The sequence below is a fragment of the Chiloscyllium punctatum genome, chromosome 12 (genome assembly GCF_047496795.1).
Source record: "Chiloscyllium punctatum isolate Juve2018m chromosome 12, sChiPun1.3, whole genome shotgun sequence".
NCBI classification, from domain to species: Eukaryota; Metazoa; Chordata; class Chondrichthyes; order Orectolobiformes; family Hemiscylliidae; genus Chiloscyllium; species Chiloscyllium punctatum.
The window spans coordinates 54248775-54276076 of NC_092750.1; the positions used below are offsets into that span (position 1 = coordinate 54248775).

The 27302-nt window shown below is 40.9% G+C and overlaps 1 protein-coding gene across 14 annotated transcripts in view; it reads right to left on the reverse strand.

Annotated features, from left to right (window-relative positions):
• Nucleotides 1-27302, reverse strand: part of LOC140483855 (contactin-4-like) — a 2466301-nt gene that overhangs the window by 1430123 nt on the left and 1008876 nt on the right. The window contains exon 1 of one of the 14 annotated variants that reach the window (XM_072582602.1): nt 6059-6281. The exons of 12 other annotated variants lie outside the window; for them this stretch is intronic. The gene's annotated coding sequence lies outside the window, so the exon portion shown is untranslated. Of the gene's footprint in view, nt 1-5402; nt 5422-6058; nt 6282-27302 lie in introns of those variants that run through there. One more of the 14 variants, XM_072582604.1, reaches the window with a different exon arrangement.

The window sequence follows — 27302 nt, forward strand, 5'->3', positions numbered from 1 at the left end:
AGGATGTTGCCAAGGTTGGAGGATTTGTGCTATAGGGAGAGGTTGAATAGGCTGGGGCTGTTTTCCCTGGAGCATCCGAGGCTAAAGGGTGACCTTCTCGAGATTTATAAAATCATGAGGAGCGTGGATAGGGTAAATAGGCAAAGTATTTTGCCTGGGGTGGGGGGAGTCCAGAACTAGAGGGCATAGGATTGGGGTAAGAGGGGAATGATATAAAAGAGACCTAAGTGGCAACTTTTTCATGGAGAGTACTAAGTGTATGGAATGAGCTGCCAGAGGATGTGGTGGAGCCTAGTACAACTGCAACATTTAAAAGGCATCTGGATGGGTATATGAATAGGAAGGGTTTGGAGGGATATGGGCCAGGTGCTGGCAGGTGGGGCTAGATTGGGTTAGGATATCTGGTCGGCATGGACCAGAAGGGTCTGTTTCCATGCTGTATGACTCTATGTACAGATTAGGTAAATTGGCCAAGGTAAAGTGCCCAGAGTATCCAGGGATGTGAAGGATAGGTAGATTAGCAATGGGAAATGCAGGGGTTGGTCCTGGGAGGGATACTCTTTGGAGGCTCGATGTGGACTCAATGGACCAAACTGTAGGGATTGTGTGGATTTTATGATAACTACTTCTGAGCCAGCAGACCCAGGTTCTGGTCCCACTTGTTCCAAGTGTGTAATAACATGTCTGAACAGCCTAATTATAAAACATCAAATAATAGTGTCAGTGTCTTTACAGTTAGGTGGACACTGCAGGAATTGGAGTGCATCATTTCCCCATCCAACTTCATCCTAATTTACTTCCCATAACCTTTCCTATCCTTCCATCACTTTGTTATTGCTGCACTGCTCCTTGGAGGTGGGTACTCATTAAATGGTCTTTTAAATAGTAACCTTGGTGACTGGTTGGAGAATTTATGTGGAAAATAAAGAGCGGACTTGTTTTCTTCCCCCGACCCTTCCCTTTTGATTATTGTTGCATTTTTCCTGAGTGGACAGTTCTTGTCCTTTTGTTTCCATTCACAGGAGGTGGATGTCACTGGCTAGGCCAGCATTTACAGCCAATCCCTAATTGCAGGGAGAGCAGCTAACAGTCAACCACCTTGCTGTGGGTCTGGAGTCACATGTACACCAGTTCCCTCCAGTACATTAGTGAACCAAGTGGGTTTCAACACAAATTGGTTTTATACTCTTCATTCAAATTCCACAATCTGTTACAGTAGAACTTGAACTCAGATCCCTGGAACATTACCTGGTTCTTTGATGAATAGTCTAACAATAACATAAGTAGGCCATCATCTCCCATTAACACAAATGTAATAGGTGATCTGGTAATGATTTTAAAAAAGTGGTTTCGTATTTTGTGGTGCTGTTGAGTCCATGGAAAATCTTAATGCTTGTGGCAGATTTCACTCCTTGTGTAAGTCATTAAAAAAACTTATTTGTTTTCTTTTGATTGCACATCAGCCCCATCTGCAGGTCGGAGGACCTCCTCATGGGCCAGCCGCAAGGATTGGCACCAATACCCTTCTCTGCCTCACTGAACTGGTCCTCATCCTTAATAACTATTCCTTTAACTCCTCCTATTTCCTCCAAGTCCAGAGGGTGTCCATGGGCACCTGGATGGACCCCAGATACACCTACCTCCTTGTTGATTATGTCGAACAGTCCCTCTTCAGTTCCGACTGTGCCCTAAATCTCCTGCCATTACATTGATGACTGCATTCGTGCAGTGTCTTGCACCTGGCTGAACTGAAGCAGTTCATCAACTTTGCCCACAACTTCCATATCGCCCTCAAATTCACTTAGTCCACATCGGACACCTCCGTCCTCTTTTCTTGAACCCTTCATTTCCATTTCCGGCAACAGTCACCATACAGACGTTTAATACAAACCCACAGACTCTCACAACTACCTAGACTACACCTCCTCCCACCAATATCCTGCAAGAACTCCATCCCCTTCTCCCAACTCCTCTGCCTCTGCTCGGACAAGGAGACATTCACTTCCAAACATCCCTGATGTCCACCTGTTACAAACAATGTGCTAGTCCCCCCCCGTCATTCAGACAGCCCTCCACCACACCACCTCCATTCCCTGTTCCACTGCTCTAGACATAACCCCCTCAAAATGCAATAAACCCCCTTGTCCTCATCTCCCACCCCACCAGTCTCCACATCTGACACATCATCTTTTAACATTTCTGCCAACTCCAACTAGACTCCATCACTAAGAACATTTTCCCCTCCCCACCCCTCTCTGCCTTCCACAAGGACCATTCCCTTCGACAGTCCTTGGTTTGCACTATTCTCCCCACCAACCCCCCCGAACCCCCAGGTACCTTCCCCTGCAACCGGAAAAGATGCAAAACCTGCCAGTACACCAACATCTCACCTCCATCCAGGGCCCCAAACATTTCTTCCAGGTGAGACACAGGTTCACCTGCCTCTCTCCCAACCTCGTTTACTGCATCAGGTGCTCCTACTGTGGTCTTCTCTACAACAGGGAGACCAAACGTAAACTAAGGGAATGTTTTGCCAAGCATCTCAGCTACGCCTGCAGGGACCAACTAGACCTCCCAGTCACCGCCCATTTAAATTGCCCTTCCCACTCCTTTTCAGACATGACCATCCTTGGCCTCCTCCATTGCCACAATGAACCAAATGACAAATTGGAGGAACAACACCTCATCTTCTGCCCTGGAGGACTCAACATTGAGTTCTCCAATTTCAAGTAATCTCTCTTCCCCCAACTCCCTTCCCAACCCTTCCCCCTCCCTTCCACTCCTCTCAGCTGCCAATCAGATTAATTCCTCCCATCGACCAGCCAGGCCATACCCTTTGCTTGGCGAATGTAAGGACTGCAGATGCTGGGGATCAGAATCTGCAGATGCTGGAAAAGCACAGCAGGTCAGGCAGCATCCAAAGAGCAGGAGAGTCGACATTTCATGCAAATTTCATCACGAATGGGCTTATGCCCAAAATGTTGACTCTCCTGCTCTTTGAATGTTGTCTGATCTGCTGTGCTTTTCCAACACCACACTTTTTGACTCTGTCTTCACCTATCCCCAATTTCACCACCCTGCTCCCCCCTGCCATCCCGTTTATCTGCAGCTCCCCTTACACCCACCTCAGTCCTGAAGGTTTACACCCAAAACATTGACTTCCATCTACTGATGCTGCCTGGCTTGTTCTTCCAACCTCCTGCTTGTCTACATCAGGCTTGGCTAAAGTAGCCGTTAACTGGTTCATGAGCAGGCGTGAAGGTGTTTCTAATTCTTGACTGCCTGCCTCTTTTTTTTAACAGCTATGCCCATACCTGTGAAAAGAGAGAACTCAGTGTCCACCAAGACCCTTGAAGATTTTAGCGACTAGTGGGTATGATTAAGGGGCTGTAGTGCCTGATCTCTTCAAGCAACAGCACTTTTATTTAGTTCCCTTCTTTTTTCCCCAACTCCGTCTTCATTTTGACAATTATTGCACTACCCCTGAGAGAGTAGTGCTTGTTACTTAATTGTTCAAGAAATGAAAATGGGTGATTTTGTGTTATGTTCTAAAAACAGTAATGTCTTCCTGGAAACGCGGGGGATATTTGATCTCTTTCTGGTAGTTAAAACTTTCTTTTTGGAATCTAAACCAGGAATTAAAATTGACGTGTTTAATGAAACATTAAATATTATGCAGACTATAACAGAAACAAAGATAAAGAAGGATGGGATAAAGAGAGAAATAAAGAAATAACGAAACAAAGAAAAAGTAAAACATTCTATTTTCCATCTACAATAAATAAAATCTTTAAGTGAAAGCAGTTATATGTTTCCAAAAGTAAAACCTGGCATTATGAGGTTGCTTGGCAATAATTAATATGCACATTACACTATTGGTTTGCTTATGCTTGAACACACCACAAGTTTAGTGGGTAACCATGTCCTCCATGTTTTTTTACAAAATCATTGAATTGTCACAGCTCAAGAAGAGGCCATTCAGCCCATTGTGTCACTTCACCATGGAAGCAGTGTACATGGTGTCACTCCCCTGCCTTCCCCTGCAAAACCCTAACAGATAATCAATTTCCTCTTCAATATTTTAATCGAACTGGCCTCTGCCACACTTTCAGGTAGATTATTTCAAATCTAGAAATAAAAAACACTGGCAGAAAAAATATTGCGTTCACTCATGTCTCCCTTGCTTCTTTTGCCAATTTCCTTACATCTGTGTCCTCTTGCTCTCGATCCTTCCAACAATGGGAACATTGTGTTAAAACAAAGCTTCTTGACAAAACATCAACATAGCTAAGTTTATGGAACTTTGAGGTATTTCCTCAATTCCATATTTTACAAGTGTAGAAGGTTGAAGCTGCTGTTCAGTTCATTTCACAATATTGGTGACCGCCATTAATTTCACTATTTTACTTGTCATAAATTCCACACTGATGTTATCACATCCCTTGATTGTATCAAGACATTCACCGTTAAAACTTGTTATCAAGTTTTCCATAATATTATGTCAAAATCCCACCTTTATATGTTCTTTTTGCCAAGAAACCAATTACAATGTTCTTTTCAATTAAAAAAAATTTATATGATCTGCAAGTTTTCCATGAACAAGAAGTATATAGCAGTGCTAAAGCTGGCACATCCACAGGAAAATAACTTGTGGTCCCTAAATAGATAAGTACATACACGTAAGTATAAACATTTTACTTGGAGAGAAATAAAAACAACAGACCGATAGAAATAGACATATCTGTCCATGCATTTAATTGAGCAATCTCAGATTTATGATGCTAGGGTTGGGACACAGTAATATATTGCCAGTTCAGTCAATTGTTGAGCAATTAGATTGGACCAAAACAATCACTGACCAACTTCACAAGGTCAGAAATTAGCAGTAAATTACTTCACTAAATGTTTGTATAAAAAATGGATTTCTAATCTATTTTGATTGGGCACACTATTAAATAAATGTGATCATTTAATTAAGCTTGGAAAAAAATCTTTGAACTTTGAATACCAATTTCTTATTTGGAGTTTTGGGTATATTTGCTAAAGAGATTTCTGTCTTTCTTTCAGTTGGTAAAAGCCTATTAGTCTGCTTATTTTAAGTATTTGGATTTAAACAAGACAAACAATGCATGGGACAAGAGTTTAAATACATAAATAATCTGGAGTAGTTAAATCGTGCTGCTGTCCTCGAGTGAATTTAACATCTTAACAGGAAGATAGCCAGTTTGCTTTAAATCTGCACTCATTAACAACAAAGCTTTCACTGAGGTTGTAAATAGAAGGAACCAGCTTGGCTACCTGTAATTGAACACTGAAATTGTTCATTTTAACAATGTCATCCATGCAATTAATGATACAATGGAATCTCATAAAAAAACTATTAAATGTTAGATAACACATACCTTTTGCTAATATGTACTAGATCGCTCAGATTTCACACTGTGTGAATGTTTCATTTCTTAGATCCATTACTGAGGCAGTTTAATTACAACATTCTCGGAAACAAATGTTCTGAATATTCATTCACAATTTGAGGAGTTCCATGTCCTTTGAGTATCCCATTTGATTTTAGGATGTTGCAAGATGCTTAACAGCATCACAGATGCAACTCCTGAAACAAAGGGCAGTTCGAAATACCTTTACTCACTTGCCTGGATCTGTCCCTATCTGTGAGAACTATGAATGAAAAAAAAATACTTCCTCTTCACCCTTTTGTCTCCAAATCTACAGTATTTGTCAACAAAATAACCTGTCATAAAAGACACAGGAAATATAAATCCTAAGCAAATCAAATGCCTTTTAGTCAGCAGTAATACAGTGAATATTATTTCACAGTTGCTACAAATAGAGAGCATTTTCAATAACTGAGGCTTGTATTTACAGCTAGTGTTGAGTTTACAAAAACACAATAATCCTTTCATAAATAAAGATACCACACGGTTAACTCATTTTCATCACAATTGCAAGCTATGCTTTTAAGCATCTCAGCAGAACAGCATGCTTAGATTCTGAAATACCATACAGCTGCACCCCAATAAAAATATTTCTGTGTACTTACAGAACTAAATGGCAAAGAGCATCAGTTTCCTTTCCACTTTTCTGTAACGGCAAATAGAGGTGCAGGCTCACAGCAAGTCACTGCCTCAACTACACTGATCAACCAGGCATAACAGGCCCTTATGGGTTGTCTATGCAGCTGGGAGATAATGGAACCATTTTCTCAGCTGGGACCAGACACTTAACTGCTATACACTGTGTGCTGTGTGTCTGTTCACTGGCACTAATCAGGAAGTACAGTGCTTCTCAACCGCATTTCCCGAAGCACCTACACAATTAGCACATGAATCACATGGACACGCAGCAAGGTCTTCAGCTGTTCTTAACTAGATTCCCAAACTGAGATTAGGATTTGAAAATGTTAATTATAGTTTGTAATTGTAGTTTGTAGAATCTCATTGTCAGAAGCGTTATGTTCAAGCACAAGTCTGCTTTATTCTGACATCAACATCAATCTCACTATCGGTGCATGTTCCTGTTGTTATACACATGTCCACGTATAAATGTTTCAATAGCTATTCCATGAATTTACTTTACCTACTTCACAGTGTTTACTAAATATAAACAAAATCATCATAAGAAAAAGCACAAATCTAAGGACTAAAACGCATTTAAATCTAACATAAAACTTTACAATAAAACTGCCACATATTAATTTTGTCAAATATACCTTTATGTGGGCAGTGGGGTTGAATGTATATTTTAATTGGTTAAGATTAAAAATAGTCATGTTAAATTTGTGGGTTTTAAATGTTTATATTTGGTACATGAACACAGAACAGATTCTTTGACCCCTGTAATAGTGACATTTAGCCAACTCGCCACATGTGTGTTGCAGAAAGCATTATTCATGTGAATATGCACTTAATTAAATGTCACTAAACTTTCAAAAGGTTGAAGATATTATTTGCCACAGTGCATTAAATGGGTTTGTACTGTAGTCCTGCTTCAAACCAACATGGTTATTGGCACGCACGACAGTGTAATTTATTTTACTATACTGGCAGTTTGATTACACTGGTTTTTCCTGCAATAAAACAATTTCCTGCTAGAGCAAAGATGATGTTGACAAAGTGCACTCATCTCATTTTGTGATAACTAATGTACCAGCACATCGGAGGAAGAGGATTCTGAAAGCAAACACCGACAGTGTCTTTTACCAACAGGTTATGTGTCAATGTTAATAAAAAGCAGTTCCCTCTGCCAAATCTCAAAGCTATTACAGCTTTTCTCTGCATAGTATTTTTTTCTCTTCTTAAAAAAAAAGCTTATAATTATATTTCTACAATTGTCAATGGCCCACAACCTGATTCACAGCATTTTTTCCTGAAGTGCAGCTAAGGTTCATCAATCTAAATACTAAGCAGTGATCTCCCCCTGGTGTGTGAATTGCTTACATTGCTACACTTCTATAAACCTTCTCAAGGTTGTCAGATCAATGCCCTTACTCTCTTTAAACAGCGATGGTTCAAATTTACTCTATTTCAAGCAATCCACAAGTGATAATAAGCACAAAACTTATGTGGATGCTGGAAATCAGAAACAAACAGAGTGAATGCTGGAGGAGCTCAGGAGGTCTGGCAGCATCTGTTGAGAGAGAAACCGAGTTAACATCTGTTTCTTTATCCACAGATGCGGTCAGACCTGCTGAGTATCTTTTGCAAAATTATTCGACGAGTGGTTAGAAACAAAACAACAAATGCCTTCATCCACAAACAATGCAACAACAAAAGCACACAATCAATGGCTCTGATTGTAATAGGTCACTAATGCTTTATTTAGTTTGAAAATCTTTTCTATTATGAGAACAAGGCTACGTTAAATGTGTAAACTGTGGTATAGTATTTGGGGTGAATTTGGATCTGGATCTTGATTTGGCAACTGGTGAGTTTTTCTGTGTCTGAAGTTTATGGTTAACTTGTAAATATTTCTGTAACCATAGTGATTTCTTTTAAAAACAGTTTTGAAGGCTGGATGTCAAGTGAATTTACTTTAGAACTTCTGTGACCCAGCTTAGGAAGTAATTGGCCTGAAATATTAATAGTTAATTCTGGATTTTTTTTAAATTGAAGGGCAACATCCATAACTAAATGACTTTTAATGTCACTGTTTAGACTGGGTAGGGGTTTAGTCCCGGGAAGACTTTGGAACAAGATGGCTGCATATAGCAGAGCTCCTGAGAAGGAAATTATTGATTTAGTGAGGTAAATTACTTTGATGTGAAAAGTCAGTGTTTATCCCGGATCTGAAGTGTGAGAATAAAATCCCAGGAGTGGTTACTGAATTTAGTACATTGACTTTCAAGGTCCGTGGTAGCTCCAGGAAGGAGTTTAAAAGTTGATCACATGACTTAAATCATGTAACAGAGTTTTCCAGTGTCAGTGTAACATGAGTGCTGTTTTTAGTAACTGTACCAGCAGTGGGGTTTTGGGTATTTTGTGACTGGAACCAGGACCAGGTGGATCTCTTTGACTGAGGTTCTTGATTGGGGTTGTTAACCTAGACTAATCAGGGAGCCCTGGCTGACATATAAATAGGAGATTCAGAAGGTTTCCTCAGTCTAGGGCTGACTGCTCAGGACCTATGTACTGTACACATGTAAATAAAGGGTAATTTGGTGATGGGATATTGACCTCTGTGCAGTTATTTCAGGGTACACGACAAAAGTTATTTTGTTCCTTTCTAAAGTTATGGACTAGTGTTTCGCAATGAATGGACTTGTACTTTAGCTGTGTGTCTGAAACCTTTGAACTTATCTTCCAAGTTGATAATTTGGATTATTTGATTTTTTCTTTATAACTTGTGTGAAACTTTCATTTAGCTGTGAAAGCAAAATCTGCAGCCCATTTGCTTATGTTTCAGCCAGAGACCACTTCATTAAAGCCAAAACAAATAAATTTATAATCTGTTAAACCAGGTTCCTGTTGGCATCTGACTTGTCTGATAATAACATCAGCTGGGATCATATTATAGAAAAGAAAAATGTACTTTTCTAAATTATTTCTTGACACATCTCTGCCCTATTCCTCTCTGTACTTCAGTTTATTCAGAAGAAGTTCATGATTCAATACTGCCTTTTTGTTTTAAGCACAAGGGTAACAATTCTAATCTATCCAAAATGTAAAGGCAAATATGGCAGGGAGGAAAATAAATTATTTGCAAAATACTTTTTAATTCGCTTTGGCATACTGAAAATTTGAAGGATGTGTTCTAACTGGGAAATTTCTTAGCTGGGTTCAGTGGAGTTATGAACAAATGAGAAATACTTCTCACTTGTATTTATAAAAAAACATTAACTTCAATTCAGGTTTAAACAAAAAAGTTTACATTACATTCTTTGAACAAAGAATCAGTTAGTTTAGCATAGACTGAGAATGAATATAACTATATACCATAGACATATAGGAAAAAAGCTTGACATATGTGTAACTTTGTATAATATGTATAAAAAACATGCACTCACATGTTAGAATAAACCATAATTCCAGTAGATAACATGACATGTGTGATCCTTCTTCCCGACTTGCTTTTCTCTTGAACAACAATTTTTTTTTAACTTATGTTGAAGCACAAGTTATTTTAACCCCAATGGGAGATACAGTACATTCCTTGTTCCTTCAGCCTCTGTGACTTAGTCTTTCATGATTACAAACTCCCCTGTATAGCCTTTGCAGATTATAAAATACATTGCAGAAACTTCAAAATATTAAATACGAAAAGATACAGGGCTGTTGTGCTCGATCATCTGAAACACAATACCCTCACTTATGAGGGAGGGCAAGATCAGAACAAATGCATAATTGTGCACATAATGACATCCAAATCTGATCTGTATGATTACGAGGTGAGAGAGAAAAGTTTGTTCTGAATCGTGACACTGCATCTTCTACAGAGAAGGCCATCAATAAGGCAACAACTGGCTTTCACGTACAAAGCAATTACTGGTAATTCTATCCTTCAATTCTTCATGGGGACCTCAAATATGTTTTTTGCAATCATGAAGATATTTGCTCTGTGATTTTCTGGAGTGAGTTACAGCAATAATTATTAATGGAAGCTGTCTTTTACAAAACTGACCTTTTCAAATCATCTTGAGCAAATCTGTCTCACAGACCTCTTCTTTGCAAAAAACCTGGGCCCTCTACTGGCTAAATCTGATTATTTTCTTTTCTACGGGGCACAAAGATCTCCTTTTTATCAAAGTACAACAAGCAGTCAAAATTCACAAAGTTGTAGGAATAGATATTTTGGATTTTTGAGTAAAGTTCAATCATAACTTCTAAAAGCATCAGTGGAAATGATTGGAATACTAAATAGTTAAAACCAGAAAGGATCCTTGAATTCATTCGAGAAGACTGAATAAAATCACTTCATTTCATTTTTCTACAATAACAGAGATGAGAATTAATTAATCAGTATTTTCAAGCAACATGCTATATATTTAAGCATCAATGGCATCTACCAATTCCAATCAGCGCCTAGAAAGATACTTCTAAGATTTTATGAAATAATGAGCACTAGATTGAGAAAAAGTACATACATATCAAATTATTCACCAATGGTTTGCGCTAACTGGACTCGAGTTACACTTTGGATGAAATCAGCTTTCCAAGCACACATTCTGTGGAACCTTATATATGTCTAAGCGACATGGGCTATGACGAGATTTATGGCACAATTGGACAACAAGTTTAACGAGGCCGACATCAATGTCGGGAGCATTTCACTCCAACTTTATGTTTTTGATGAGCAGCAGGATGAGTTTTTCATGAGGCTTGGGCAAGTTGTCAATGAAGGGCAATTATTCTTTGTCAAATGTCTTGTTAATGGCTCACCTCAGCTCATTACTATTCAGCTTTTTATGTTACCAAATACAACAAATAAGACATATTTTGAAAAAAAACAAGGCTTGGAAATCAGCGCAGGTGCCTGGCAAACTCGGATCACCACTTAATTCAAAGTATTTCCACCTTCTGTAAGACTAAGCAGCATCTCAGCGTATAATCCATAAGCACCAGCCGGATGCACCTCTCATGCATGGACAATGGCTTCTTTTGCCAAACCCTCATAACCACCATGGAGCCATTCCAATATCTTTACATGTTATTTAGGTCACACTGACCTGAATTGCAGGGTGCATGAGCAACTCGCTGAAAATCTGCAACTGGGACATTGCACATGTGGAATGGCACGCAACTCAAGGGCTGAACTGGACTGCATCTCAGGCCTGTTCACTTGCCTTCTTCATGCTTGCACACTTAGCAGCACAGATATTTGCTCATGGCATCTCTACCTTGCCTTCCCTACATTGCCTTGCTACATCAGTGCAGTGGCACTTCAGCCAGAGCGAAGGTCTATCAGTGCTACTGTATTGATGTGACCTTTGGTGCAGACACACTTGCAGGGCACTTTCCATGCCTCAGTCGGGATCATTCTGGGATGGGGAGGGGGTGAATACTTTAATGTATGGTTCCCAGGTGCATCACTTCACAGCCCAAAGCATGTGTCAGCCCAAATTCACAGCAGAATCACATGTCACCAGCAGAGAACTGTCAGGCATCATCTCAGCCATGTCAAAGGGTCTCTCATCAAATTCATTCAAAGGTTTGGGGGAATATGGTCCTGTGGCCATGGGAGAGTAAGTGTTTTTGGAGTGCTGAAGGCAGCTCCTTTTTGATGTAATATGCCGGGATGGCATCTTCAACAATTTGCTGGACATGTTGAAGGTGAAGCTGATGAATGATGGAGGCATGGCTCTCATTATCTGGGTCCTACATGTCTCATTATATGGAGAAATGTACTTCTTCAATAATTACTGACCATGCCCCAATAGCACATTCATGTCTGTTTCTAGCCCCAACTCACCATCCACTGAACAACTCATCACTCAGTAGACAGCTGTCAAAAGATCAACATGCCTGGTGTCTTTGTCATATTTAAAAGGGCACTGAATAACTCAGATGAACTCTGGCACTGCGAAACCACATTACTTGGTAATGGGCATAACATGCGAAAATGTTGGAGAAGGGGGTGACAGCACCATGATTCTCTGACAGAGATCTCAAGGTCTTAGCAGGTAACGTGTTGGTGAGAAAGGATATCCTCTTAATGGAGAACCTGCAGAGACACTACACCACCAGACCTGATAGCCTGGCCCAACGTTGCAAACCAATTCGGTTGGTCTGAGTGGTATGAAGGAACGGCCCACAGTCCCACCAGAAAAGCCCAGACAATGGCAGAAAGCACTTGGAAGGTTGGAGCGGTGCTCAACATTTTCTCCTGAACCCCTATGAGGAAAGAATCCTGGCCCTTGCAGGGCAAAGTGAGAACCTTCGTGCGTGAATGCTCAGACACCCATGTCCCACTGACAGAGTAAGTACCGCTTCTCATTCCATTTGCATTACTCCACTATCAGTGCCATTAGCTGCACATTATTGGCTGTAACATATTCTCTCCCTTCTGCCTTCCAATTACCAGTGAGATTTCTGTGAGTTCGACAAATAACAAGCTCTGCCAAAAGCTACTTTGTCGATCTCTGAGGATGAGATGATCAAGACCAGAACCATTGACAAGGCTGCCTTCTGCACCCCTGCCTCCCACACTGACCTCTCAGTGCATGTGTTAGACTTAAAGTGTGGAAGCATAATCTGCTGAGCACCCCAATGTAGAAACAGCCAAGATGCTGAGGGATTGACAGATACGAAGCGACTGCTCATCTCCAGACAGCACACAGCCCTGTGGTCTTGGCAATCAGAAACTTCATCCACATGCACAGGGAAGAGCAGGGACAACCAAATGTGGAGGGCAGTGACTTTATTGCTCAGAATCTCCCAGAGTGCAGCCATTGAGATTCCTCCATCGACAGATTGGTGGCTGCCATAGAGAGGAGAAAGGGGGGACTGCAGACACTGGAGATCAGAGTCAAATAGTGTGGTACTAGAAAAGCACAGCCAGTCAGGCAGTATCCGAGGAGCAGGTGAGTTAACGTTTTGAGTGTATGCTAATGAAAAGCTTATGCGCAAAACGTTGACGTCTCCTGCTCCTCGGATGCTGCCTGACCGGCTGTGCTTTCCCAGTGCCACACTCTTCGATGGCTGCTACAGACAGCCAGACTCAACACTGACATGGTCTGCAGGAGAGGCTCACATATCTACATTTCACTGTGCCACCAATTGCTTCTCAATACAAAAGGCATGGGAACACAGGAAATGAGAACCTGGCCCACACTCCTCACAAGGAGATAGGGTGTTGCCAGGAGTTCCCAGAGGAGGAGGAGACACACAGGCCCCTCAGATGTCTCCTGTCTCAGGATACCCCAGTGGTGACTGGATCATTCAACCTCCAGGGTCGAGGGTGTGTTGCTGGAAAAGCACAGCAGGTCAGGCAGCATCCGAGCAGCAGGAGAATTGACATTTCAGGCCGGAGTCCTTCATCAGGCCCGAAACATCATTTCTCCTGCTCCTCGGATGCTGCCTGACCTGCTGTGCGTTTCCAGCAAAACACTCTCGACTCTGATCTCCAGCATCTGCAGACCTCACTTTCTCCTTCATCCAACCTCCACCCTGGCCAGTACCGACAAATTCTTGGAAGTTCCAATTGAGGAGGTCCCAGTTGCCTCTGGCATCAGTTGTCTCCCTTCATAATAGCTAACTCCCAAAGAACTAGCAGCCCCAATCCCAAAGAACAGTTTCCTGAGTCTCCCTTTGTAGATGTGGCTCCCCTTATGTTCCATCTCCACTTCCCTAGATAGTTTCTTGGATGGTCCCAATGAACAGGCTATGACTCACCCTTTTAAGTGATCTAATTAGAATTAGAGGTTTCTGTGTCTCTTTGACCTGATTGGCCCTAGCCCCTGGGCTGGCCACCTTGCAGCCCCAGGACTGACCAGGACCCCTTCATGTACCTTTGATTGAGAATACCCCAACCAGGAGTCTATTCATTGCCAATCTCCTGGATTGGTATTGGAGGCTGCTCTTGACATTCTGTGCTTGGACTCCTTGATTGATGGAGACCTCCATGGACTTAGATTACTTACAGTGTGGAAACAGGCCCTTCGGCCCAACAAGTCCACACCGCCCCGCCGAAGCGTAAACCACCCATACCTTTACATCTCTATCTACATCTACCCCTTACCTAACACTACGGGCAATTTAGCATGGCCAATTCACCTGACCTGCACATCTTTGGAGTGTGGGAGGAAACCGGAGCACCCGGAGGAAACCCACGCAGACACGGGGAGAATGTGCAAACTCCACACAGTCAGTCGCCTGAGGCGGGAATATTCCCAAAGACTTCAAGACATGGCAGCCTGCTTGCAACATCCGCAGTGTGTTTGATATACAACCTGCTGGTACATGGTGCAGATGTGGAATTGATGTAGCACAGTGCAATACAGTAAGATGTCTGCTTCATTGACTGAGGACTGCTAAACAGCAAGACAGGCTGCCTGTTTGTTAGCCTGTACTAATTGACAGAGCAAGGCAAGGCAGACACGCTGCAAATATGGAGTTAGGTGCTGAGTCAGTGAGTGCAAAGTGAGCAGTCCTGAGGTTGTAGTTTGTAACCCTACATTTATTGGGTCAGCTAAATTGAGAGAAAGATCATGAGAATCGTGCCCCATTAAGAGGAAAATCTGTTTGGATGGTCACCTAGCTGTTTTCTGAAGGAATGTGTGTGTTTAAATTGAGTGTTGTAGCTCAGTAAGCGATGGACTGAACTGGGGACACCACACTTCTTTCAACTCCCTGTTAAAATTAGATTCAGGCTACTCGGTATGATAATTGGCTATTTGACCACAGCATCATGCTGTGTAAAGTCACTGATGTTCAGGACATCAGCATGACTCTGAAATAATGCATAAAAGGGAAATGCAGGTGGAAGGGGATGCTATTTCTCAATCCCAGATACAGTATGACTCCCAGAAGAAGCGAGCAAGACTTGGAGACCTCAAAAGTGTCACTCATAAAGAAGGGTATATGTTTTTCTTTAATTCATTCATCGGATGATGACATCACCGGCTAATGACATCACCGGCTAGACCAGCATATATTGCCCATCTCTAATTGCCTAGATGGCAGTCAAGAGTCAAACACATTGCTGTGGGTCTGGAGTCACAAGTCATTCAGATCAGGTAAGGATGGCAATTTCCTTCCCTTAAGGACATAAGTGAACCAGATAAGTTTTTCTAACCATTGGCAATGAACTCATGGTCATCATTAGACTTGTAATTGAAGTTTTTAAATTGAATTTAAATTCTACCCTCTGCAGTGGCTGGATTCTAACCTAGGGCCCTAGAACATTGCCTGGGTCTCTGGATGTATGGCACCCCCTAGTCACTCGTGTAAATTCACCAGTTTGGCCAACATGGAAGTCTGATGGACCTTGGTATATGACAGTGGATGACCATGTGTTGAATAAGAATATTCCAACGTGGGTACCCATTAGCAGCAGTGGTATATTTGACAGCAGCTGTACCCTGCGAGACAGAACTATGTACAATATTGTACGTCAAATGTGATCAGGTCCATACCATTGATGGCTAAGGTCCACGGCAGGTTTTTGTTCATGTTTCATGGACCTGTCTGTCGAAAGAGTTTCACAATAGTCCCTGCATATTCAAATGTGTGTGGCACAAGGGCAGAAAGAATTAAGTTCCCCAAACAGTACAATATTTGGATGACCAACTGCTCTTCTCAGAAGCTTAGCCCTTCCAGTAATTGCAACTATTGCAGCATTTGGGATCAACCCCAGGAAGGCTCAGACAGGGCAGAGATTCTAGGATTGACCATTGAACCTGGGGAGAGGGATACAGAGGTCGGGAAATGGAAGACAGTACAAGAAATGAAATGACCAGTGTATCTGGGGACTGATCATTCCTGAGGTTGATGAGATACTGCAGGGAGTTTCATAAAACCTTGATAGCCTCCATACTCCAGCTGATCTGAAAAGGGGTGGTGTGGGAATAAACAGAAGCACACGAAGGTGCCTTCCACTGACTTAAGTCTGATTTGCGGACTGTCGCTGCATGAGCAGCCATAGCCCAACTGAGGCTTCAGCCCAGAGATCGCGGCCACAGACTCAAGCCTTAGCACAGTCCTAGTGCAGGCGGGTGGGCCCCTTCAGGAGCATTTGCCTCCCATGTCATGTTGGATATGGAGAAAGCATATTCTGTGCAGGCAACATTTTCTGGCCCCTCTCTGAGCTGTGAAACATTTTGCAGTTTACATCAGAAGATGCAGTGTTACTCTGATCACATCAACAAGGCTTTTGTCACTGGGGAGGGTCATTGATGACACTATGAGCAGTGTTTGTAGCCTTGTGGACCTTGACCCTAAATGTCAAACCATTTAATGAACCAAAGTTGGCAGGAAACAATGATTATGATGGTGAGGCACACCTCAGTACCATAGAAAAGGTATGGGACACTGAGAATAGGGTTCATGCAGGCATATAGCCAGAGGGACAAAGCATCTTTGTGATAACTCAAGCTTGGTGGTAAATGGGAAAGAAAAAGGTGTGGTATTTATGACTTGGAAAAAGGAATGTAGTTGGCCTTGAAGCTGCCCTCGACAAGCAGGCTGGGCTGCTGGTACTCGGCCTAAGGATTCCCCATGTCCTCCATTATCTGTTGTGACTCAATGTTCATGTGCAACATTTGTACAAAGTGTATGACTACCTGCCCCCAAAGAGCATTCAGCTTGGCTGTGGTCACCAACCCAATGCTTCTGAACAGTTTTGAAAGTGATAACAAGAACCCAAAACAACAATACATGCACTCGAAAGCTGGAATCTGGCGGGAGGGGAATAAAACAGCAATCACATTGGACAAAGAGGGTACTGAAAGATAATATCTTGGTTCTTTATGTATCAGAAATAGTAGCAGCCATCAATAGTGAGGAAGGATCTGTGTCTCTACCCTTTTCTCCCTGAGCTGACAGGAGTCCAACATAAAGGTTATCATTGAGGAAAAACAAAGAGGAAAAGATTTGAGAGGACTCTGGCAGACTCATGATATAGCGGTGAAGGCATGCTTGGTACTCAAGGAGACAAGAGAGTGCTGCCTAATGGTTACCAACAGGAGTGAATGCAATTGGTCCAGGGAGGCTCCGGGTATGGGACATCTAGGAAGTGAGAGAACCTGGGAATGTGTTAGACAGGTGGGTGATAGCCAGGGATTAGGTCAGCCATGGAGTACCATGCGAAAGGATCTTTGGTCTGTCTACAGGATAACCCAGACCCTCACATAACAGGAAGGTCAAACCCAACAAGTTGGTGGTTCATGGTGATCCACACAGATCAATTTCAATGGTCTTCTGTCAATGACAAGAAAAAAAGGAACAAGTATTGCCTGGTCCTCATGAATAATTTCACAAAACGGGTGGAGGACTTGACCACAGCTGTATGGCCACAGCTGTATGGATGGTATGAATACTCATAAAGGATTTGTTTACATGGTGGGTTTTACCTAAGATAAAGGAATCAGATCGGGGAGCCATTTTATGGGACTGATGATGCAAATCAACTTAAGTTTGCTGGGGAGAGAGGGTAAATGGCATATGTTTCACAATTCTCAATCTTCAGAAGTAATGGAGTACATCAACAGGACCATTCACACAACAATGTGAAAGGGATTCTAGTGTTAACTTCAGAAATATGGGATGAAGCATTACACTGGCCTTCATGAATATACGCGGATAAAAAACTGTGGAGACAGTGTACTCTCCCCTTGAGTTAGAAACAGGCAGGATCTTTCAGACCCCCAAACAGCACCTCACACCAACATTGTTGACTCAGCTGACATGAGAGGTGAACAAATATAAATTGGCTTGTGATCTGTGGCTGCAGCTGCAGCAATTTCACCGATAGCAGCCTGCAACATTAGAAGGAGACACCAGCAAAATACATTGTTGCTGATGCCAAACAAAACACAGAAGTGGGATACTGGGGCTCAGCTGATGGTATGGACAGATGCAAGGGTGGGAGTGTTTGAGCCCCTGTATAGGAGCCCACACAATATTGTGGAGAAAGCCAGTTAATCCCTGCAGAACTGGGATTGCAGGTTAATGGATGCCACATTTGCATTTGGACAAAATCATGGACATGACATGACAAAAACCCAAGGCTTAAAAGGTTAGACCAGTTTCTAGCCAAACATCTAAATCAGCTACCAGATTTCATTATAATCTTTGTGAAAAAGATAATGAGGTATCCCTTCACAAAGTGGAGAAAGAGGGCACTTAATTGATCAAGTTTACACCAACCTTCCTATCCAGATGCTAGCCTCACCCTATCCCGGTAATCTGCATTCTCCATGGCTAATCCACCAGGCCTGCACATCCCTGGATACAATGGGCAATTTAGCATTGACAATCCACCTAATCTGCACACCTTTGGACTAAGGGAGGAAACTCACACAGGCACGGGGTGAATGTAAAAACTCCGCACAGACAATCGCCCGAGGGTGGAATCAATCCCAGGTCCTTGGCGCTGTGAGGCAACAGTGCTAACCACTGTTTTGCATAATGTTACAGTTGCTGATGTGAAAACACTTGACATTTACAGAATGTTACAGGCTCTTGAGCAGGCTTTCTATTTTCCTCATGAATTACTTTTAAACCTAGTGTACTTCTAATGGGCTTCAACAATCCAACTTCACTGGCAAAAATGAAGCAAGAAAAAAATATGTCTTGTGCCCCCATTTAAAATTAGGAAGCCATGGGGTTGGCAATGCAGAGGAATGTTTGATTTCTTCAAAAGAAACCTCAGCGTGACCATCCATTATCCACGCATGCCTTGAATATCTGACCAATATTCAGAAAATAAATTTGTGTCTACCGAGGATTTTACTAGGAAAATTCCTGCAGTGACGCCCTGGCAATGATGTGATTAACCTCCAAACACCAAGGCCATCTTTCTTTGTATTAAGGTATGATGCTAATCAGTGAGGGGCTTTCCCACTGACTGACTTCAGCATAGCCTTGGCTGGAACATGAGAAATAGAGCTCACGTGGGATCAGATTGACATCACAATTGACTGAACATGATATCAAGGAGGCCTGGCAAAACTGGAATCAGACTTGGCTATCAACATTGGATGCTCAATGGTTTGAGCTAGCAATTTATAGGCCATTCACTGGGCTCCAGTTGATCTTAATAATATACAGATGTGGTTTCAAAGCCACAGGGCTGATTGACAGTGATAAGAAATCTTTCTATTCTTCCTCAGAATACAGGAAGCAACACTTGGGTCTCCCATACATACAATGTCAACATGAGTCCCGGGTATGTTCCCTGACCATTACCATTTGAGGCAGCTTGTTGTCAGTCCAGTCTGGGATGGCTTCAGAAAGAGTACAATTTGACTAAGTCTTCCAAGTATTATCTCCAAAATCCTTACAAAATTTATGTGAACAGTGAAGACTAAAAATATCTTGAGCTAAATGCAGCTGACAATCAAACATGTTCTTTAAAGTATATTCCCTGGAATTGAAGAGACTTGCCACCTTGCTGATAAAAACAAAAAGAGAAAATTTGAGACACATTGGATGAGGTCCATGGAATCTCTCATCAAAGAACAATGGTACCAGTAAACAGCCATGTATCAAAGCCTTTGAAACAGCCTTCTTCACAATAGACCATAATGAGTATTCTCTGCAGCTTGAGGAAGCAGCTTGCAGTAATTAACATTTTAAGTGACTGCCAGACTCCCACAGCAAGATTTTGAAACACAAGAACTTTCGTATTGCCTAGAAAGGACTGAAATGCATGACACATTTTCTCCCCTCTTGGTCTGTTAAAGCAAGGATTCTCCCTGATTTCCTCCAAAATTGTTATATCAGAACACACATTAAAGGCAATTAATTGGATGTAAAGTGCCTTGAGACATTAAAGACAAAAAAGGTACTAAACAAATACAAGTTTTTTTTATTCAAACTGTATGACCCCCACTCCAACCCAAAGATAATTCTGTGATTAAGATGCCAGTGTTTGCTGACAACAGAAACTCTACTATCCCCTGTGTATTTCTTAAGCAACCTATGTAGACCTGTTAGAACACATCTCTTGGTAGATTGGACTTCAGCATTGACAGTCTGACAGAGGACTAGGGAGTCTATCACTATGTTTCATAATCCCCTCTCCTTCTTGTCTAGTCACCAGTCATAATTCTGTAATTTCAGAAAGCTGGAGATATAAACCAAATATACAGGAAAAGACCCACATCGTGACATAACCCACTGATTAAGGTTTTTGTCACATGAAGACAGAATTGTTAAAATCAGTTCCTGAAACATCTGTAAAATTCTAAGAATTGCATGCAGTTTCACTAATTCAATCAATGTACATCACTGGCTCGGATTATATATATTTATCACTATTTTGCTGCCGCCAAAACACTTGGCTTCGGCTTCTGTACTTGACACTCTTCTGTAGCACTCAGTTCTTAATAAAGCTGGCGGATTGAACATTCAGCATCATTGCAACACTTCAAAACTTCAAAAACCCTTCTAGTCATTCAAGCAAGCAATGTTTATTTCAGTGTTTATTCTACTTCAATCGTCTTTCTTTTTCTTATCGAAACATAGTTCATCAGTTTTGCCAGTTTCCTGGTGTTCAGATCTTTCATATATCAGGACAGCACAGAATGAGGTCAATCAGCACATCAGTTCTGTGCCAGATCTTTGCAAGCACAATCCAATTAGTTGTGTTTTCAAGTTCATTTCTCATATACATGAAATATTTCTTTCCTTCAACTATTTGTCCAACTCCTCTTAAGTTATGACTGAACTCTATTTCTTCCACTGTAAGGCCATGAATTTCAAACCATAATTTATTATCAAAATTGCTTTTCTTCAAGATATATCAAGTTCTTTTTCAGTTATCTTAAATCTGCGCACTTTGGTTATTGACTCTCAGCAATTGTGAGGTTTCTCCATATTTTAACTAGTCAAACCCATCATTAAGGTGGTCTGGTAGTTCACTGGTTAGCACTGCTGCCTCACAGCACCATGGACCCAGATTCGATTCCAGCCTCAGGTGGCTGTCTGTGTGGAGCTTCGATCGGTGTCCGTGTGGGTTTCCTTCCACAGTCCAAGTATGTGCAGGTTAGTGAATTGGCCAAGCTAAATTGCCCATAGTGGTCAGGGGTAAACATAAGGTCTGGGTGGGTTACTCTTTGGAGGATCAGTGTGGACTTGTTGGGCTAAAGGACCTGTCTCTACAGTGGAGGAATTCTACTACTTTAAATGCCTCAATAATCTCTTCTTTACATGGTCAGCTTTCAGAAGAGCTTAAACTTCTTCACTCTTTCTATAATTTACTATCACTGGAAACATGATGGTTAATTTTTAGTTTCTACTCCCAAGCCTTAAAGCCATTTCTGAAGAATGGTATGCAGAAATGGACACAATATTCCAACAGTGGCCATACTGAAGTTTTACAAAATGTTCAGCGATATTCATAGCATCCCTACAAATGACATAGAGGCCATTCAGCCCATCAGTTCTGCACTGACCATCTGAAGAGCATCCCACCCAGACCCGCACCTCCCTGACCCCACATTTCCCATGGCCAATCCACCTCACCTGCACATCTTTGGATTGTGGAAGGAAACTGGCGCACCCAAAGGAAACTCACACAGTCAAAAGGAGAACATGCAAATTCCACAGTCACCCAAGGCTGGAGTTGAACGTGGTTGTGCAGGCAAGGTGGATTGGCCATACTAAATTGCTCCATCGTATCCAGGGATACGCAGAGAATGTGGATTTACCATGATAAACAATGAGGCTACAGGGATCGGGCGGAGTGAGGTACTCTTCAGACTGTCAGAGCAGACTTGATGGGCCAAATGGCAGAATTCCTGCAGTGCAGAAAGATATGATTCCATAGTAGGACTGTATGATCTCGAAAGTTTTGGCTACAAGCTTCCCAAGTCTCTTCCTTATATTATGCCCTTTAATATTGTAGTCATAGAGTCAAACAGCATGGAAACAGACTCTTTGCTGACCATAATACCAAACTAAACTAGTCCCACCTGCTGCTCCTGCCCCATATCCCTCCAAACCTTTTCTAATCCTGTACCTACACAAATGTTTTTTAAATGTTGTAATTGTACCTACATCCACCACTTCCTCAGCAAGTTCATTCCACACGCGAACCACCCTCTGTTTAAAACAATTTGCCCCTCATGCCTTTTTTAAATCTCTTTCCTCTGACTTTAAAAATATGCCCCCTGGTATTGATATCCCCCAGCCTAGGAAAAAGAAAACTGCCATTAATTCTATTCTATATCCTTGATAATTTTATAAACTTATATACGGTCACCCCTCAACCTTCTACACTCCAGTAAAATATGTCCCAGCTTATCCAGCCTTTCATTATAATTCAAATCTTCCATACCTTCAAATACTTATAATAAAATTAAAAGTGAGAGCACGGTATATTGTTCTATCCCAGAGACCAAGATGTGAGAAACTATTATCCTTCTCCAGTTTTCACTCTTCTAACAATCTTCAAACTTTTCAAATAAAACTTGATTAACCAGAAAAAAACAATGTTAAGTCGAGTAGTTAATAGTCTAAGTACAATATTAACATTAATATTGTTAACGACAACCAATGTCTTTCTTCCAAAATATAAAGCTCTAAAATTGCATGGTAAAGGTTATACATTGATGATGAAGACATGATAAAGGTATTTTAAAAATATTTTTCTGACTTTTATTTGTCCTTTTTTCTCCTTTGAAAAATACTTTATCTATTTATTTTTTATTTTCTGGTATTTGATTTGACATTAACTTAAATCCCAAGTGGAAAAGCAGCCTTTCTGCAAATGGAGAAAAATTGCTTTGTAGGGGGGAATGATGAGGGTTACGGTTACAAAGTGGTGAAAGCTCTCAGGACAGAAATGCAGCTCTACTGCATTTTGATTCAAATACAGACAATGAACCGCCCAATGCAAGTCGACACAGCATAAAATTAAGGCTACCCATGGCACAACATTTCCTTCATGGTTTGCATAAACATTTCATCCATATTGCACCAGTTCAAGCAGCTCCTGACAGATTTGGAGAATTAAAGTCGTTTTCAATTTCAATTTTGAAGTGGCATGCCGCAAACAAATTTCTACCCATTGCTATTATTAAAATATTCTACTTTTGATCCTCTCTCCATTACACATTATTCTTATTTAAGCCTGAATTTTAATTTACAGAATGAAAAGTCTATTGCTAATTAACTGTGAGTTAAATGTGAGTAGACCAAAGACAGGTGTTAGTTGAAATGGTATTTTTGGGCCTGACTGATAATTTTAAGGCAGGTTGTGTCTCAAATTTATATCAAGGAAAGAAATTTGAGCAAATCAACACTAGCTTGGAACATATCACAGAGTGAACTGCAAATAGATTGAAAACCAAACTCAAATTTAGTGCAAGTTGGATTTCAATATTGAGAAAAACACAAGTGCAACATAACCTGACTGTTATTTATGTACAAGAAAATGAATCTTGAAGCGAACTAAATCTGGAAACATCAAGAGAAGAAGCAATAGGTGTGGACTAAGGAAAATACTAACCTCTGATCTTGAGGAGAAAATCCAACCCGTCAGGAAGAAAGAGATCAGTTAATGGAATGAAAGTTTGACAATCTATCGTCAGAATGGCGAGAGATATAATTGCATAGTGGAAGCAGAGACATGAGGAGTTATCTGAGCAGTTGCAAGGAAATGTTTAAACAGGGGTGTTCAGAGTAATTTGCACTAAGCAATTTAAAGATTCTGGACAAAGCTATCAAAGTTCAATGGCACCAAAAACTAGGATGATTTGAAGGGGAGTGAATGTGCAACACAACCAGAAATATAGCAGTCTAAGTGTTTATGATTCAACAGTTACAGTAACTTAAACAATTTTCCTAAATGAGGCTGACAGTACCAGATACATCTTTTCCCTTCTGACTGTAAGGGTAAGAAGTAGATCATGTGGACAATCCAAAGATTTTCGAAGCCAGACAAGGTACAAGCCAGTTAACGTATTTCATATATGAACCATGGGCCAGATCGTGAAGTTACCAGATCATCAGAGATTGATTCTGCACACTGGGATGATATTGAAGCCCTGACCTCTGTGGGAACCACCTGAGTAGTTCAAACGTCAATAGACAACTTTTCTGCTCCCCTGGAGTCCTCTGTGCATTTCACATATCATACAGAGGCCCTAAACAAAATGCAGAAGTATTCCCCCAACTCAACAATGTATTACCTCTCCCACCCCATGCAACATGCCCATCTCATGAATCACTCAACAACCCATTCTACCCAGCTTCTCAACTGACCCACTGACCCATGACTTCATCTCAGCACCCATTCACTTAGACTTCATCCATTCAATTACATACCAACTCACCCACCAATACACCTCACACATTCATTCACACACAATCATTTACCCAGCAAATCCATTCACTCACTGTTTCATCCATTGAGCAACTCACCCATGGACTCAATAATATCCAGTGATAGACAGAACTTAAAACTTAGCAAAATATGTTAGTTACTGCTGTGAAAGGAGGGTGTGCAATGCATTTCTGTGACACTCAGGAACAGAAGATCCCAGAACAAGTGTTCCAAAATGTCTCGTCAGGAAGTCTTTGCTGCTGTTCACATGATGCAGGCCAATGACTTAGTCTGAAGATCTGTGACTGAATTTCAGACCATCAGGGTGTAACTTTCTGTGCAATCACGAGGCATGGGCTGTAACTGAGGATGTGAAGATTGCAAGGCATTGGGATCTGTTGACAGAAAGCTAAACATTAATCATTACTGAGCAGCACTCACTCTGCCCTGATGTTGCTAAATTACTGACTTAATAGTGGAATAAGGATGGGAAAATGTGTATAACCTTGGAAGGAAACTGGACAAACAAATCAAAACATGTTAAGGCATTGGTGAAGGTCACCTGATGCAAGTGATGTTCAAGCAGCAAACCATTAGCAAGGGAGATGCTTAGCGAAATTAAACAAAACAATTATAAACAAGGAAAAGAGTGAAGAAGGCTGAAAAACATGTACCAACAGGTTCAAGAAAAACGTCTTCCCCAGTGTTAGCAGACTATTGAATGGCTCTCTCATATGTGGACGGCACGGTGGCACAGTGGTTAGCATTGCTGCCTCACACCATCAGAGACCCGGGTTCAATTCCTGCCTCAGGAGTGTGGAGTTTGCACGTTCTCCCCGTGTCTGTGTGGGTTTCCTCCGGGTGCTCCGGTTTCCTCCCACAGTCCAAAGATGTGCAGGTCAGGTGAATTGGCCATGCTAAATTGCCCGTAGTATTAGGTAAGGGGTAGGGGTATGGGTGGGTTGCGGGTCGGTGTGGACTTGTTGGGCCGAAGGGCCTGTTTCCACACTGTAAGTAATCTAAATCTAATATTAAATTTGACCTTTCTCTTTATCTTCTCTGTTGCTACAACACCATATTCTGCATTCTGTTGTCTTACCCAGATGTACTTATGTATGGTATGCTTTGCCAGGATAGCACACAAAACAATACTTTTCACGGTCTCTCGGTCCATGTGACAATAATAAAATCAAAATCAAGAACGTGCAGTGATAGCATATACAGTAAGAGTCCGCTAAAAGTGGTGTAATTATTTTACATGGGAATCCCAATGTAATAATGAACTAAAATGTGGTTGTAAGTTTGGCAAGAGTAGATAATAAAAATTGGAAAGGTAGCATTTAGATGGCATAGAAAGATCAGAAGTGAGTGACAGTATTGGTAAAATCAAGAATACATGCTGTATGAGGATAGAATAGATAAGGCAGAGATACAGGATCAACATACTTGGAACTGAAAGGTAAGACAAAAGGGCTTCTTAGAGTTATTTGGTTGAAGTATATTAAAAATTGAAAGATCTTGAATTGCTGGGAATAAAATAGAAGATGAAATCTGCAGGCAGATTAAAAGGTATGCCGTACTATCTGAACAAAATTGCTGCTCGGAGATTTTAATGAACGCCCATTGTTTGGTTGGAACAAGAGGAGATAAATTACAAAATAGAAGTGCAATTCATAAAATGTGTGCAACATTTTTCTTTGAGCATTACATTAAGCTTACAAGGGTGGGGCTGCTCCTCGATCTGGTTATAACTAATGAAATAAATGATATGGTTGGGCACAATGTATCTGAGACAAATGTGTACAGTGTGATGAGATTTGATATCCAGTCAGATATCCAATCAGGAGAAAACCAGGTTAGATTGAATTTGCAAGAATTTAAAAAGGTAGGGACAAGCAAAGGGAAAGATTTGCATTCCAACCTTTAAAGCAAGAACTGGTACATATTTCTAAAAAGAGAGATCATGGTGGATTATGGAATCAATATATTCAATTATAATGCATAATTTTTCAGTAATTCCAGGAGACAATGAATAAATAAATGTGTTGGAAAACATTTAAAAATGCAGAAGTGACCCAATTAAAGCTAGAACAATTTTGAAAAAAATAAAATGAGAAAATGAGAGAAGCGAGTTGAACAAAACAGTGGAGTGTAATGAAACGTCAACGGAAAATATCAGAAGAGAATTTTTAGAAGCTTGGCAAAATGTCAGAAATGGGAAGTTTGTTAATTTGCAGAAAATTAAAATTTCACATTGGTATTTAATAAGTACTTTCCATCAATCTATAGGAACCCGTGCAAACATTCAACCATCAGTTTAACTGATAGAAAACATTTCAGAGGCGAGAGGTAAGATCAGTGAGGGAAATTCAGTGGATGTGCTGCGTATGGGAAAGTCTCTGATCGGAGGTATATCAACCAAAATTGAAGGATATGAAGTGAAGCAAAAATGACCAAATGGATTGGGATTGAATAAAAAAAAACAAAGAACAGAAGGCAGATTATTAGAACTCAATAGGGAAGATTAAAAGTATTCAGTTCTGGGATCAATTAATGTTGAAATTTGCACACCCAACCAAAAAAGTCATGGACTTAATTATTTTAAAGGAACAAAGGAAGTCTTAAAAGAACGATTAATAGTAAGAGGAAATTATCTAAAGAGTACTGGATGGATTCCAGTGGCAGTAGCTGACTGATGATGTATTTCAGTAAAATCAAAACATGCAACTGCAGTGAGTATATTTTGAATGGAATTAGACTCAATTAGTGGAACAATGAAATGAATAATAGAATTCTCAATCTTATTACAAGAAGTTAGCAACATGAAAACAGCTTGTAACAATACATAAACTTAGAAAGAC